Here is a 16,133-nt window from a genome sequence, read left to right on the forward strand (position 1 = left end):
CTCAATTCTGCCAACTCTTAGAAGCCATTAGTACTATTTAGATGGCTGGCAAATGCATCAAAACAGTAGTTTACTCTTCCTCCTCCTAAGCTTAAGAATCAAAGATATCTCAATAGCTTTTTTCAGTTTCCTAAATCCACTGTATAGCTATCAACCCATTAAACTGAAATTAAATTGTTACAGCATATTAATTGTCTTGCAAATTCTGATGAAATGTTAGTGAAAAGGTGGTAACCCAGTATACTACTTACATATGAAGTGCAAAAGCCTGACGTTTGGCTCCAACACACCTACTGAGGTAAATCTAGCAATTCGAATTCCGGGCCAGATCTGGATTAGAAAAGGGCAGCAACAGTGAAGTACAAAGAAACAAGACGACACTGCTTGACATACTAACAGCTAAATGGAGCTCAGTGTGGAGACATCATGAAAGTACTTGCAGAGAACTCAACAAATAGCATGGCAAAATCTTATTAAGAATGCTGGCCAACAAAGAAATGGCTTTGTGCTTATTTACCTACCAGAGAAAGAAATCACCCTTTGTTAGTGAAGATGGGCTGGTGTTTTAAAAGTGGGGAAAGAAAGAGCTGTGGGAGACTCTGAAAGAGGTAACTTTCAGGTGGGATAATTAGTAGCTAAAGGGTAAATCAAAAGGGTAGATGAAGTAACTTTCATAGCACACCTGAAGTCTAATTTTGGTAGAGACAAAGGACAGCTGTCGCATTAATCAATTTAATCTGAACAAGTGCTGTAGGGATGACAAAGAAAAGCATGTGTCATTTTTGACCTTGCAGTTAAATTCCAGAAGAGTTAAACATTGGTCATGCATCTGGGTTAAGGATACCTGTGTCCAGGCTGACACAGAGGTACACCTACAGACATTTCAAGTTATGCTTAAATGACAGACATAACTAAGCTCTTACAGAAAAATAATAATAATTAAAAGGAACAGTTGAAGAAACAAAGAGGCAGCAATAGCTCTGCTTCCATCATGCCAAGTATGAGAACCCAATCCTAAGCAAGGTTGACTGAGAAGTATTTCAGATTCGACTGGAGACCCTGACTTGTAAATACCTCGATATCTCTCTTCTATAACTATCTTCTATATCTGTATCTTCTATACTTTGCAAAGCACCCATCAGAGAAGCTGGGGCTGCACCCACACACAGCAGTGAGACCACATAATACGCCTTCCTCACTGAACTTTGTCCTAGAGAGAGAAACACCAGCAGACGTCAGGCTGTTTTCATCACCTAAACAGTCTCACCAGCAGAAAAATATCACACATACAGGATTTTCTACAATCACTTCCAAGTCATCTGAAACCTTGAGCATGGTGCAACAGTGTTTTGTTGGTGGTTTTTTTTTTTTGTTGTTGTTGTTTTTTTTCCCTTTACTATAACAGACATTAAAGGTCAAATTCTGTATTACTGGATAAAGGAAGAAGCAGCAACAAAAAAAAAAAAAAACAGAGGGAACAATCCATCATTCTGCTATTCCTCACATCTCTCTGTAAGACCAGAGACTCCAGACGCTTATTAATAGCAAGTAATTAGATTGCTGTCCATAAATACATACCATTGCTTCCATCAGGAGTGCAACAAGATTAACACACAGAGAACATTGGAAAAAACTCATCATCAGGAATGACTCACTCCTTTCATAATTATTTCTACTTCAGTTTATGGTGTTGATGCATTTTGGACACATTCTCCAAGACACCTCACTGGCTCTCTTAGTACCCAATGCAGAAGGTTTTCTTGCCAGCTCCCAGGACTTGCACTCACTATTACAGAGGGCTGCTCAGCCCAGGGCAGGTACTGCAACTCACTGAGACATTCCCTGGGCAACCAGCAGTTTCCAGCTGGGTGTGTTTTGGGAAACGATAACAAGGACACACAGCTGGGCCACAGCTTGAGAGGTGAAGTTAGCAGTTATGTGGTAGCTCTACCAATCCCTGAACAATTAGGAGGTAAAATGAACTGGTTAAAAGCTCACAAAACTCTTCAGCTGACAAAAGAATGATAGCCTCTACAAGTATCTTTGTTATATTATAGAATCATAGAATCACAAGGTTGGAAAGGACCTACAAGATCATCTAGTCCAACCATCCTCCCTTTACCATACCTACAGAAAACCACTAAACCATATCTCCTAGCTCCCTGTCCTGATGCCTCTTGAACACTGCCAGGGATGGTGACTCCACCAACTCCCTGGACAGCCATTCCAGTGCCTGACCACACTGAGTGAAAAAAATCCTTCTTATGTCTAGTCTAAACCTCATCTATTGTGCTATATTAAGGATAAATAGGATTTTTAGTACTCTTTAGCTGACAGACATAGGTATCTCACCAGCTAGTCAGCTGTGTGTATGAAAACACAGCCAGGAGAACAGCTCTAAACAACACAGCCTGAGGATTAAGCCCTTTCCGACCTTTCAGGTCAACATTTCTTTGTTCAGTATGAAAAGCCCAGTAACAGAATATTTCCTTACAGTCCAGAGTCATCTAAAGAGCTGCTGCCATAGAAACAGATTTTTATTTTTTTTTCCCCCTCCTTTAAACCATCACTGCAGTCACTTTTCTTTCAACGACTTATTCCACTTATTCCATTTTTATTATGTAGGTTAAGAAAAACAAGGAGCCCTCGAAGGACATTACCACCTCATGATCTTCGGTAATAAGAAAAGAAAAATGAGAAACAAACAAAAATTCAAATTGAGATTTGCAGCAGTTTCTTTAATTTTGTATTCCTGAGCACAAAGAGAAAGGAATCTCTCCCTGAGACAGAGGTGAGGAAGGAGGGGCAAGAAGTAAGGAATGAGTGAGTGGCAATAACACCATCTCCTTCATCTCCTCTTTTTGTTTGAATTTGTTCTGAAGCAGAAACTTCTGTTAGAAACTGATAGACTTGAACTACTCTAATTCACAAATGAATGACCTCTGAGAACAGTCCCAAAAGGAAAAATCAGAATATACCATACCTCATGTGGGATTTTCCACATAAAGGATAAGATGCCCAAGTGGATCTCATCTGGTTTGCGATGAACCATAAATCTGGCACAGCACTGAAGCTGGCCTGTAATATTCTGGATAGAAAGAGTTCAAAACAAGTGCTAATTCAAAAGGTTCTTACATGAGTTATTTAAAAAAAAAAAAAAAAAAAAAATAACACTATTATGAGCTCTTTTTCAAAGCTGTTCTGTGTGGAAAACCAGGAATAGAATAGAAAACACAGAGAAATGCAACTCAGAAATACCTCAGTTTATCCCACATCCTGGAGCAAACAAACTTTTTTCTGAAGGAGGAAGAAAAGAGAGATCGAAAATAGGAACAGAGAAGCTGGAAATATTTGGTCCAGTGTTCTGGAACAGACATAAGCGTTCCTCAAAATCTTACATTTCAAAATGTAGCCAGACTGGTAAGTTTGTCAACTACTGCAGCTGGACCTTAGATATCTGCAAGTGTCTGACTGTGCAGCAGCCACATTTGAGAATTAAAAAGTTTGTGTTAGTAAAAAAATATATAAAACATGCTCAGATAATCCCAATTATCTTAAAAACCACACGTGTTTCCGCAAGAGAAACTCCTTAGCCAGCCCTGCTGCAAATGCCCACATAACCTTTTTAACTGTATTTCATTGGTCCCATTTCCTAAAGCAGGGCCACAACTTGGCAGTAAACAGCTTTCTCCTGAGCAACCCAGTGCAGCTCTTTTTTCTTTAGTTTTTTGTCCCCTCAAAAAGCATCAGAAGCTGTAGTTGGGAGCAAAAGAAAATAAGATTTGTTTCAAAACTTCACATCTTGGAAGCTATGTAGCATCATGTAAACTTGTCATTTCTAGGACCTCTTCAGAGCAAAGGACACTTTCTTTCCACACTGAGAACTGCCGACAGATGTTCTCCTTTCTGTTGTTAAACAGAAATTCAAGCCTTAATAGTACTGGATGCACCCTAAGCAGACTTTCCATTTGATCTGCTCTAAGTGGTGTAGCCTTTTTTGCCTCCTTGTTCCAGCACAATGCATGTTTGGTACCAAAACAGTGGCAGCTGACACTGTTTCTTCTGTTAGCAAGAGCTTTACCATTCAATTAAAACCAAAAGCATTTGTCATATTGCGTGGCATTGAAGTAGATTTAATCAGCTGAGGGCACTAGTGTTGTCAGTGCCAAGCTGAAAGAATTTGGTAGAACAAAAGCTAGATTTATCTCCATGGGAGTTTGGGCAGGGAGCAGTAGAGCATCTTAGCAAACACGAAGGGGAATTTTAGGAGAATGAAGTGCTCGCAAGAGAATGTTTTCATCATAGCTATGCCAGAAAATAAGTTAATAAATGACCAGCAGGATGCACCTACAAGCTGATAAGAACAGAGTTGAAATTCATTTCTTTATATCAAATGTTACTAAGGTGCTCTACTGTTATGTAACTCACTATCCAAAACAATTAGCACCATCATGCTTGATTATGTTCATCAAGAAAGCTGCAAAAAAAAAAAATTAATCAGAATGGAATCCCCAAACTGATCCTCAAAAATACTCTAACTGGGACTTCCACTCCCTTAGAAGTCATAACAAGAGATGTTGTAGCTCTCCTAGCTAATACACCATATAGATCAAAACTCTACACAACCAACTCAACGCAAACTGCAAAACAAAAGCACAACATACACACACCACACTAAAAGGAAGGAAGAAATGGTCTTCATCTTTTTGCACAGTTGGCCAACAAGATAATCTTTTTTAAAAAACAAAACCCTCTTTTTACCCTTTTGGATATCAAAGTCATTCCAAAAGATCTAAGCAGGTGATAATTAAACTTGAAAGAAGGAGTGGGGGAGAGAATCTGAGAAAAGAACTACAAACAGCTTCCATGAAAGTTCTCGTGGGACACAATCTAGAAAACAAAGCATACAATATTCTATGTGAAAATTCAGAGTTTTCCACATGCATCACAGAGCACAGGAAACCAAATGTTTTGAGTTAGCGAGAGTGGGAACACTGACAATATTGCCTTTATGCATTCAAATTCTCTTAAACCATTTTAAAGTGACAGCTTAAATCTCCCCAAGTTTTAATTAACTGACTGCCATAGGTCAGAGAGAGAAGACTGGATGTCATGTAGAGTGCTGGTATAGCTGCTGCTTTGGCACAAAGCAGCCTCATTTTTGGCATTACTATATTGAAAGCTGCCTACAGTACGTTAACAAATTGGAATTCAGCCCTGCATGAAATGTTTCAACATTCACTCCAACTGTGCTAAAGAAATTACCTATTTGTTTTTTTCCCTGCTAATTACAGAGCCTCTTGAAAGGTACAGTGCATCCTTTGAGTTCTGCAAAAGCCTGTGAGAGATGAGGGATATTTGGATCACTCAGAAGACAATCCTTACCTCCAAAGAGACAGGGCGGCATTTAATAAAGTTAGAAAAAAAAAAAAAAGCCATAAATTTTATCTAACTTTACCCACTACAGGCACCAGAATCCATCTAGCTCTAATGTACTCTCTAATCTAGAGGTTACAACAATTAGTTGACTTGATGAACATGTTGCTTTTTAGACACTCAACTCATTCTTATGGACACCTGCCTTTGAAAAGCTTGATGTACATTTCACATGGACACAAATCCTTTTCAATGATGATGCGGCAGTGATAACACCCAAAGCAGCTCCCCCAGAAGGACTTGCAGAAAGCATTATAAAGCCTAGACACAGCATGTGAGTGTTTGGAGCCTCACCAGCCTGGCAGATTGGTTTCTGAGCCCAGGCCCGCAATGGTGCTCATATGGTTCCTTTTTCACATAGCCAGTAGATCAGCAACATTTATAAATTCACACGGCTTCAAACTCAAGAAACTGGATCTTGGAATAAATGTCAGAACCATTTTAGAAATGCCATGTCATTTAATTTACCCTGAACTGATACCTAAAATTCAGCATTTTTAATGTTAACTTAGAAAAAATGTGGAAATCAGATGTCTGCACCCACATGACTCCATAGCCAGGGTATCTGCACACTTTCCTTCCACCCAGCAAGAACGCATACAGTACTTCTGGTAGTACAGTGCCAATTGTCTGACTCCAGCTGCACCACAGGCAAACCAAAACATCAGTGGCACAACCCATGGGTGTTGTCTTGTCACCTCAGTGTGTCACTCAGTCCTTTCCTGCTGTCCTCATTTTGTGCAGAAGCAGCTGAAACCTTTAGTCACTTCTGAGTAAGCATTCTCTCATCAAGAAGCATGCTATCCTACACTACTACTTCTGGCTGTACAGTTTTCATTAAGCAGCATTCTACAAAAATTAGAGTACATGATAGACTGCATTTTTCTTTTAAGGATGCATCAGAAACGCAGTCCTCAATAGTTTTAATAGCAGGAGTCCACAACTTAACTCAAAATGCTTCAAGAACTTGTAAATTCAGAAAAGTTACATTCTAAAACATCACCAGAGAACAAAATCCCAACCAGGAGAGATGGAAGGATGCTGCCTCTTCTACTTCAATATTTTCACATTGGTCTGCTGCGAGTGAACCATTGGCCCAAAGGGAGTTCTCCTTCTACCTGCAAGAAGTGGCCCTGGGTTCCCCACATCTTGACCTAGTATCTGTCCTGATGCAAGGTTATAGATAGCAAGGGGTTAATAAGAAATGTCCACATTTTTTTTTCTGTTTTTCATCAAATTAATCCAAAAATCTGATGCAAGTTTCACAAATATTAGAACTCATATCAAATCTAAGAGTTTATTCCTTACTAATTATTTTTTCCTCTTTAAAATGCATTAACATTTTCACATCACCTTTAAATATTGACATGCTTAGATGAATACTTCATGGTGTTTTAAGGAATATCTTATTCTTCATGTTTCTGCTATTAAGCACAAAGTGGCAATTCCACACTCACAAAAAGGAATCTGTAACATTTTACAAAGAGGGCCATAGCACAGAAATAATACATGAAGGGCAAGGTATAATATTTTTTTTTCCCCAAAAGCTACTTAAGTGATAAAAGAACCCACACATCCCTCATTCAAATTAAGAGAAACTGCATGTCCAAAGCTCTTAAGCAATCTCAAATACCTCATTACCCTATAGAAGATTCTCCCAGTTTAAGAGTTTTCAGTTTAGCGCGATGAACCGAGCGTGGTCTCTGATGTGACATGAAAAGACTTCTAAAAGCAGAAGTCTTCAAAGATATTCCAGTTGCTACTATTATTATTTCTTACAGACAAATAAGCCTCCCCATACAGTTTGCTTACATCTGCAAAACAGTTCTAAAAGTATATAAGGACTGTACATTTTAACAACTGCCTCTCTTCTGCTTTTGCTCTAAGTTAATTACTTGTTTCCCTTTCTACATACCATCTTTCATCTGTGAAATGGAAGATTTCAAATGCAGACAGAGCCACCAGAAAGGCAGATTTCTCAGCTGTGTGCTCTGGACTAATATGTTCAGATAGTAACTTTTTTTTCCCCATACTTTCTCATCCCATTCCCCTCATCTCCTATTTTTTTCCATTTCCTTTAAGATCTTGTTGCAGCTTTAGAAGCTGCTGATGGAAGCTGGGTCCATAAATGGCTGAGGCAGCTTGGTAAGGCAGGTGTGGGCTCTTCCCATGCTGTCAAACAACTGGGACAACCAGTGCTGTTTGCTTACAAACAGCTCTATTTCTTGAAAATTCCACCTGTATCACAGGTCACAGCAGAGGTGGTAAACTGCAGTATGAGATGTGAAGGAGTGTGATTGCCTTCAGCTGGCTTGAAAATTGTCTTGTCAGATCACTTCATTCAGGGCTTTCTCTAGGATCACTGCTAAGGGACAAAAGCTTTGCATTGCACTTTGTACTCCAGACTTCAGTAGTTCCTATGCCAAGAAGTAGCTTGTAAGAAAGCAGTAGCTGTAAACATTATCGTTAAACTTTCTCTTAAAGTAGGGCAAGTTGCTCACATTCTAATTGGCTCAAAAGAAACTAATCTTGAATCACATAAAGGCAGAAAACTTGTAGCAATTAAGTACAAAACAAATGTCACACACTTTGGTAAGCAAAGCGTAAGCGATGGTATTAAATCATTAGATTTGTGAAATCAAATGGACTCAAAACCACTCACGTGCTACTCAAAGACCACTCTCTTTTTTTAGATGTATTGTGGGGAGAATGCAGAAGTCAGGAGCAAGAAAGGAAATAAAGGCAAGAGACAGGACAGAGATCTTTGAAGTCATTCTTACATTAAGTGACTTCACTACTGGATACTCTCAGATACACGGAGTACACACAGTGCATTATGTACAAGTGAAAGTTGGGATGTTTGGGTCTAATTTAAGAGGGGATCTATTTAAGAGGAGATCTATCATGACACTCCCTCCACAAGGTACACAGTTACATAGAAATCACAGGAAAAGAGATGAGATTTTAGCACCCAATGGAAGAGGAGACATCTCCTGCACTGCCATTCGCCATTCCAGTAGCTGCAGTTCTACTTTATTAGTGAATCGTTTCAGTGACCCAAAATAGAAACCTTTTTCTTTTAAGTGCTTATACAGTATTACCTGATATTATACAGCCTTAACTGCTGAACATTACTCACTGCCTGTCCCCAAAAGGGAAAAAGCATTCTGTTTCTCTCTTTCAAAAGAAAAGCCAATAATTTGTCCTGAAGTACATGATAAGTTTGTTGCATAGATGTATGCACTCCATCTATTGCCTTTCAGTCAATCACTTCAAAAAGAGACAGAGCTGGAATGCTTCATTTTCAAAACCTAAGCACAGCAAAGAGCCTACTGCGTCAGCTATAGGAACTCCAAAGTGCTCAGGGAGTGGAAATCACTTGGCACAAGGGATGGATAAAGGAGGAAACCACTGAAGACAGACTTTCTGGAACAACAGCCTAGCAAACACAGCAAGCACTTGGACTTGTGGATTTAATTATATTTATAAATATTTCAGCCACCCCTCTGAACCTGAGCTGTATGCCTGAAAAAGAAGAGGGGCACAGCAGATAGTATTCTAACCCAAATCCTTTTCTCTGGGCATGCAGCATACCCAGATGAGCAAAGCACAGCTGCTGACAGCCTCCCACAGCTCTCTGCCTTCCCACAGGTGCCAGGCACAGCACCCAGAGGAGAGCTGCTATGGACATTGAGGCAGCAGCTGGCTGCCAAGCTCAGTGCCACACCTCTGTGTTCTACCTCATCTTCACAAGCAGCTACAGAACAGACTGTGGGATCGCTTCTGCTCAGACTGAGGATCACAAAGCAAAATGTGGGATGTAACAAATTGAAGCTGTTGTGCAGGTTGGAGCACAGATGTATAAGGCAGCTCTCTGTAACTGACAGCATTTAAGATTTTAGGTCACTGCTACTCTTTAAAAGACTGAGAAATGATCATAATGTCATATGTTTACTTCAGCTCTAATCTTACCATTGATGACTCCCTTTCCACAAACCAACATTTGAATCAATTCATACTATTAAAAATGGATAAATCCTTATTGCTAGTATTCTTTAACTCTCTGTACAAGAAATAAATAGAAACAGGATCTCTTATAAATAGGATATTCCCGTTTAGTATTAAAAACATCACAAAAGCCATGTTTTCTGTAAACAGCACGTAAGTAAACCCTCCCCTTGGCAACTAATTTTAGAGTTTCCCTCAAGGTCAATTACAATTGTAAACCATAACTGATTCATTTCAAGCCGCATCTTGCCACTCTCCCATGCCTTTTTCCATGAAAACAAACAAGAAACAACATTAGACACTACCTCCAGAACTTCAAAAAGCAAATGAAAAAATATTTAGTGAAGATGCTTCTTATATCAGTACAGAAATACAGCCGTCACTGAAACTCAAGAGCTTGAATAAGACTATGGGACTACCACCACCTGGAAGCTGTGACAAGCCACAGAATAAATAGCCCTGAATAGCTCAAGGCTCAAAGTTTTTAACATTGTGCTGAACCAGGTCTGAACACTGGTCTAAAAATGGCTTAAGGGAGCATTCCTTGTATTCAGTAGAAGACTGAAAGAAGAAGATTTCTTTCATCTGTTCAGAAAAGCAGCCTTCTCTATAAGCCAGGTTTACCAAGGTTCTGTATTCAGTAGAAAGTTAAAGATATTTTTATATATATATATAGTATATATATAAATAATATATACATACATATTTATATAAAAATATAAATAAAATATAAACACACACAGAGAGAAAGAGAGACTTTGCTTGTTTCAATGAGTTCTTCCTCCCTCAGTTTCCAAAATGAACCTTCAGAGTGAGCTAGGACCTGCTGAATCAAGATTTCTATTTTTACATGCACAAATGTATATATAGGTCGATAAGTACATTATTTTTAAGAGTTATTTGCGGCTTCTGTCCAAGCCACACTGTGAAGCTAGGACCAAGCATAGAGTGAAAGCCTTGGTTAGGAAAAAGAGTAGGAAAGGATAAAGACATTTCAAAATGGGTTCAAACAATGCTTTGGAAACAATACGAAAAGTATTTTCAAGCCACCAGCTTAATTAGGAGAGACTTCTGAACCCTAATCCAAAGCAAATGATTTAAATGCCTGGGCCCTCAGTACAGGAAGGATGTGCAGCTCTTGAAGTGGGTCCAGAGAAGGACCACTAAGATGGTCAGAGGGCTGGAGCAACTCTCCAGCCAGATACAAGGAAAGGTTGAGGGAACTGGGCTTGTTTATCTTGGAGAAGAGAAGGCTCCAGGGAAACCTCATTATGGCCTTCCAGTACTTGAAGGGAGCATACAAACAGGAGGGGGATGACTTTCTACAAGGGTGGATAGTGATAGGCGGAATGGCTTTAAACTGAGACATGGAAGGTTTAGGTTAGATATTAGGAGGAAGTCTTTCACACAGATGGTGGTGACGCACTGGAACAGGTTGCCCAAGGAGGCTGTGGATGCTCCATCCCTGGAAGCATTCAAGGCCGGGCTGGATGTGGCTCTGGGCAGCCTGGTCTGGGGGTTGGTGACCCTGCACATGGCAGGGAGTTTGAAACTGGACGATCATTGTGGTCCTTTCATTATATGATTCTACGAAATGTCTCTGAAATGTAACCTAAAAAGAACAGTGAAACAACATGGAAAGGCAGACAAGAAACAAGTTCCTGGTTTCACTATGAAAGTTGAAGATATGATGGAGAACAGAACTTAGGGGGTCACTGGAAGGCAAAAGGTTATCTCAGCAAGTGGAACAGGCATTCTACTGAGAAACTAAACTGGCACAGCTAACCATGTGAAGGCATTGTACTTCAAAAAATCTAATACAACTTCCTCTACTTTCATAACAATAAATTCACGCTATTAAGGGTTCACACTATTAAGCTTAAAATACAACTTTGTGTATGCATATTCACTTAGAAAAACAGGTTTATATATAAGATAATCCAACTCTCTCCATTTTGTTGAGCCCTCCCAATGAGCTACTTTCAACACTTACACATCCAAATAATCTTAGATTACAACAGCAGCAGTCACAGGAGTAGAAGTTTGCGTGTTATTATTCCTAATGCCCAGGAATTACATACTTAAGTCCCTGTCAGTGTTGCATTATCTTGTCATTGCTAAGACACAACAAAACTTAATGCCGTGTTTAACATCTGGAATAGTCTCTGAATACAAGCTGGTCATTTGAGATTAATAATGGGGCCTTTCTCATAGTTGCCCCCAAATCAATTGTGCAGATTTATTGCCAAAATTATAAAGCTAGGACCTTTAGCCATACATGTTCAGCAGTAAGTATATTGCAGCAAGAAGCACATGTGGAGGATAGGGTTGTGGCATCAGTTTCTCAAGAATGTTTTCTTTCATGCTGTGTGTGTAACTTACAAGGGGACCATACAAACTATTCACAGCATCCTGTGGAAAAAGCAGCATCTCATGGTCACACAGGAAATCTGCAGTTGTGCAGGAAATAGCTCACGGGATCCCAAATCCCACCCAGCCAAACTGCTGCCCATCCTCAGCCATGCTTAATACAACTAAATTACCAATGGCAACAAATTGCAAAATCAGCCTTTCAGATGAGTCTATCTGTACAATGCATCAATCCATAACTTGTCTCCTTCAGACACTTGGATAAATGGGCTGGATGCCCAGCACATTATAATAGCCCCAAAAAGCTTTTGGCTCAGTCTGGAAACACATCAGCATTAACTTAAATCTGCTGCTTTGTATACTACGTGAGATATCTGCTTATGCTTTGTAGCCGAATTACACCAATTAAAGAGCCCCAAATACTGAGCTTGCAGAGCAGTTCACAGCACAAGACTAAGGACAGCCATTAACAAGAAGCACAGAAAGCTGAACTTGGTTTTTATTCCTTTAGGGCACTCTGCTCAATCAGCTACTTCTTTCTTTTCTAAGCACAGACTTCTCATGATGTACATTCAACACCTTCATAAAAAGTGATTCAAAGATTAAAAGTTGGGTGTGCTCCCACTGATTCTGAAGGGGATTATAGGAGTTCCAGTCTTGCAGCTATAACCATGGGTTACAGCAAAGCCACCTTTGACCTGAGCTGCTAGAAAGCATGACAAAGATCATGGAGAATCCAGCTCTTTGCCATGCTTGCTCTTGTTAAGGAGTCTCCCATGCCATGTAAGTACTGGACTAAATCACTCCAAGACAGAAAGCCATTCAATAGTAACAATGAAAGGCATTTTTAGTTCTTTAGAGCTACAGATGTAGCAGGCCAAGAAAAGGTCTAAGAACACCCAGAACACCCAGGTTGCACTGGAAGCAGTGATTTATTGACCCTATCACTGTGGCTTAATGTGCAGACTGAAGAGACAAGGCAGGGATTGTATGCAGACCACTGAATTGCTGAGCGCTAATGAGATCATCTGACAAAAACCAAGAGATCTATAGTAAAAGCATATTGTGTATCCACAGAGTGAAACAAGAGAAAGGTGAGATAACTTGTTTGTTTGTTTTAAATACTTAGGAACAAGTTCAGGGATCTGTACCAAGACGCTGCTGGAATCCGCAGTTGCTAATTGCACAGATGGCAGAAAGGGATGTAATCCAAGATCCATCCAGGTCAGAGCAACACCTTTTATTGACACTAGCAGGCTCCAGATCAGGCTCAGGGATACCAATGCCAACCCAGCTAGCACTGGTTTATCACCAGCAGGCACCAGACCTTGTTTGGCTCTGGCATACTGGAAATACATGAAGGCAAAAATGAAAATTATGTATAAAACAAATTAGCAAAGGTTACAGATTAGCAAGAAGGCTTGTTTCTCCTTTTATCTGCTTTTCTCTATTGACCAACTCTTTGAGCAAGCACTTCCAACAGAAGCAGCAATTTCTAAGCAAGAAGTATAGACTTACAGACACCTTATCAATAGCTCCCTGCTCTGATTACAATAACATCTCCTCACGCTAGAGACAGAGCCCATTTTGCAGCCCTAGAAAAATGAGAAAAGTGAAGAGCAACAGGAGTATTTCACAGACAGGATCCCATATAAATTCACATACAGTTTAAGCACACTCTCAGAGTGCATTTTCCCTCTTCAACAATGGACTACAAAGAAGAAAAAGGAAAAAAAAACCATGGTTAGCTTGTTGGACATAACCGGGGCTAAGTTAGAAATTATGGATGTACATCCCCAACAATTTCTTCTTTCCTCCTTATTACAAGCAGGGAATGAGAAGTGAGGGTGATAACCACCCATATTTGCAGCAACTGACACACCCAGTAGCTGCACCCAGCACTCCATCCCCAGGTTTTGCACAGTCAGGATCCCCATCTCACTGCCAAAGAAGCCCTACACCCACACATGGCTCAGTGAAGTCCTCACATGGACAGCATTCTGTCATTTACTATCAGAAGCACTGGTGGGTGCTGCATGCTATGGGAAAATGAATGGAACGCAAGGGACTTCACACTCTTGTCTCTGTGGGGGGAAGAAAGCCTTAGGGACTGAGAACATCTTCCTTCTCTCCAGCCTTTGTTCACTGAAACAGATGAATCAGAGATCAGGTAGATCTCCTCCATCACAACAAGCCGAGGTGGAAAAAAGGAACAATTTTGACAGCTCTTTATGGAAGATGCAGGAGTTATTGACAGATCTCACTCCGCATCTTCAACACACGACCACCCCCCCTCGCAGCACAACACAAGCAGCACAGCAGAGCCCCACGCTGCTGCCACCCTGTCCCTCCAGGGGTGCAGTGGGAGCACCTGTGCCGGCTGTCCCCAGGGTGCCACGGGGATCCCCCACCGTGCAGCAGCCCCAGCAGGTAACGAGCAGCTAACCCACACCCTGGTGTACCTCCCTGCCAGCAGCCAGGCTTCCCGTTTCTACCGGAGCGTTCTCCTTATCCCTCCCCGCTATTTATCTCAATGGCTTCTTACACAGAATAAGCTGCGGGGTCGCTACCGAGAAATAACCATTGTGAAAATAAAATTAAGCGCTCACGCCCACCCCTCACAAGCCCTGCAGGAGGAAAGAGACCCCGGCCAACTTACGCGCTCGTGTTTCTCAGCAGCAGCGGCTCCGTGGACGGCTCCCCGGCTACAGGCGGCGGTGCCGAGTGCCGCAGGACGCGGTGGGTCAGCCCGGCCCCCGCAGCCCGCCCTGCCTCCCTGCCCCGGGGCGGCACCGCGCCGAAGATCCGAGCCGCAGCCCCGCACCGCCGCTCCCACGCCGGGCTCGGAGAGGCGGCGTGTGGGTGCGGGAGGAGCGGCCCCGTCGGGCTGCCCCCCCCCCCGTAGAGCGCTTCGCCTTTGAGGTTGGGGTGGAGAGCCACGGCAGCGCCTGTTACGGTGCCGAAGCTGGGAGCGGGCAGAGCGCAGAGCCACAGCCCTCTGCGGAGCGTCAGGCCGGCTGGCAATCGGTGCTCGTTCTGCTCAAAAGGAGCCCGAGCTGGCTTCGCTGCCGCATTACAACACGTCTGTGCCTACAGCTCTGCCAAATAATGACGGCGGAGGAGCAGAAGACGGAATTAGAAAAGAATCTTAATTCATTAGATTCAAGCATGAATGGCAGGGAGAACGATGGGCAGAACAGAAACCACAGCGGGGTATGGTTGGCAGTTGCACAGAATCATTAAGATTGGAAAAGACATCTAAAATCACCTAGTCCAACCATCAACCCATCCCCCCTGTATCCCCCAGTGCCATAACTCCATATCTCCTGAGGCTGATTGGTGCCACCACCACACAATGTCAAGGGTCGGAAGGGAGCTCTGGAGATCACCCAGTCCAACCCCCAACTAAAGCACCTTCCCCACGATAGGCTGCCCCACTGGAAATGCAGAGAGCCCAACCTGCTCCAGCAGCTCCACAGCTCACATCCATATCTTCACATGTTCTCATAACAGACTCTCCAGCTATATTAACTGCAAAAACCACGGGACACACAACAGTATTAACCTAAGCTACATTTCTTTTACTTTGGTAACAGGGGTAATAACCACAAAAGAGGGAGGTGAAACTGGAAGCATCAGTAAGGCCCTTTTAATGACCTGTGCCTTGCTGCCTACTACTTTTTTCCTCAAATGAACTTCAGTAGGAACCTTAAAGAGTAAGTTTAATGCATGAAATCAGAAGCCAATTTGATCACAAGGATTTAGGTCAGCTCCAGTTCAAGACCTAACTATTGCATGCAAGTCAATGGCTGTTCTCCTAGCAGTGTAACAGAGCACCATGTTCTCATAACCACACATACAGAAGTCAGTGGGACTTTTTCAAATAAATTTGTCACACCATCTGATCCCTCACATTACATGCACAGCTGCAATTCTCCTTTTTGAGCATGAAATAAATCACCAGAACATTGCTACAGGGGGGAGCAAAGTGGGTCAGCGAAGTAATGGTCTCTTCTAAACAGAAAGGAACGTTCTAAGTCAGCAACACTAGCATTTATTTTCCAGAGCTGTTTCAGAATGTATCATTATTTATAACATGGTTCAAAGATCACAGATAGCTCTTCTCATTCTCCTTATACATAATCACTTCAGTACAGAACAAAGCGACAAAGTGAAGCACTAATACAGTGTTACTGCTTCCTCTGTGCATCCAGAGAATTCGAGATGAAGGCCTGCAGTGCTGTAATTAAGAAAAAAGAATGGTCTCTAGCGTGGTTTCAGCATGTAGAACCTAACAGTCCAGGTACAGGGATCTTGAA

At 41.7% G+C, this 16,133-nt stretch overlaps 1 protein-coding gene across 6 annotated transcripts in view; it reads right to left on the minus strand.

Annotated features, from left to right (window-relative positions):
- ANK2 (ankyrin 2) overlaps positions 1-16,133 on the minus strand; it is a 315,505-nt gene that overhangs the window by 277,877 nt on the left and 21,495 nt on the right. For 5 of the 6 annotated variants that reach the window (XM_085546992.1, XM_085546991.1, XM_085546976.1 and 2 more), the window contains exon 1: positions 14,474-14,854. The exons of the other annotated variant lie outside the window; for it this stretch is intronic. The gene's annotated coding sequence lies outside the window, so the exon portion shown is untranslated. Of the gene's footprint in view, positions 1-14,473; positions 14,855-16,133 lie in introns of those variants that run through there. 6 annotated transcript variants of the gene reach the window in all.

This window comes from Coturnix japonica, chromosome 4, assembly GCF_054131305.1.
Source record: "Coturnix japonica strain WE chromosome 4, WE-NBRP24, whole genome shotgun sequence".
Lineage (NCBI taxonomy): Eukaryota > Metazoa > Chordata > Aves > Galliformes > Phasianidae > Coturnix > Coturnix japonica.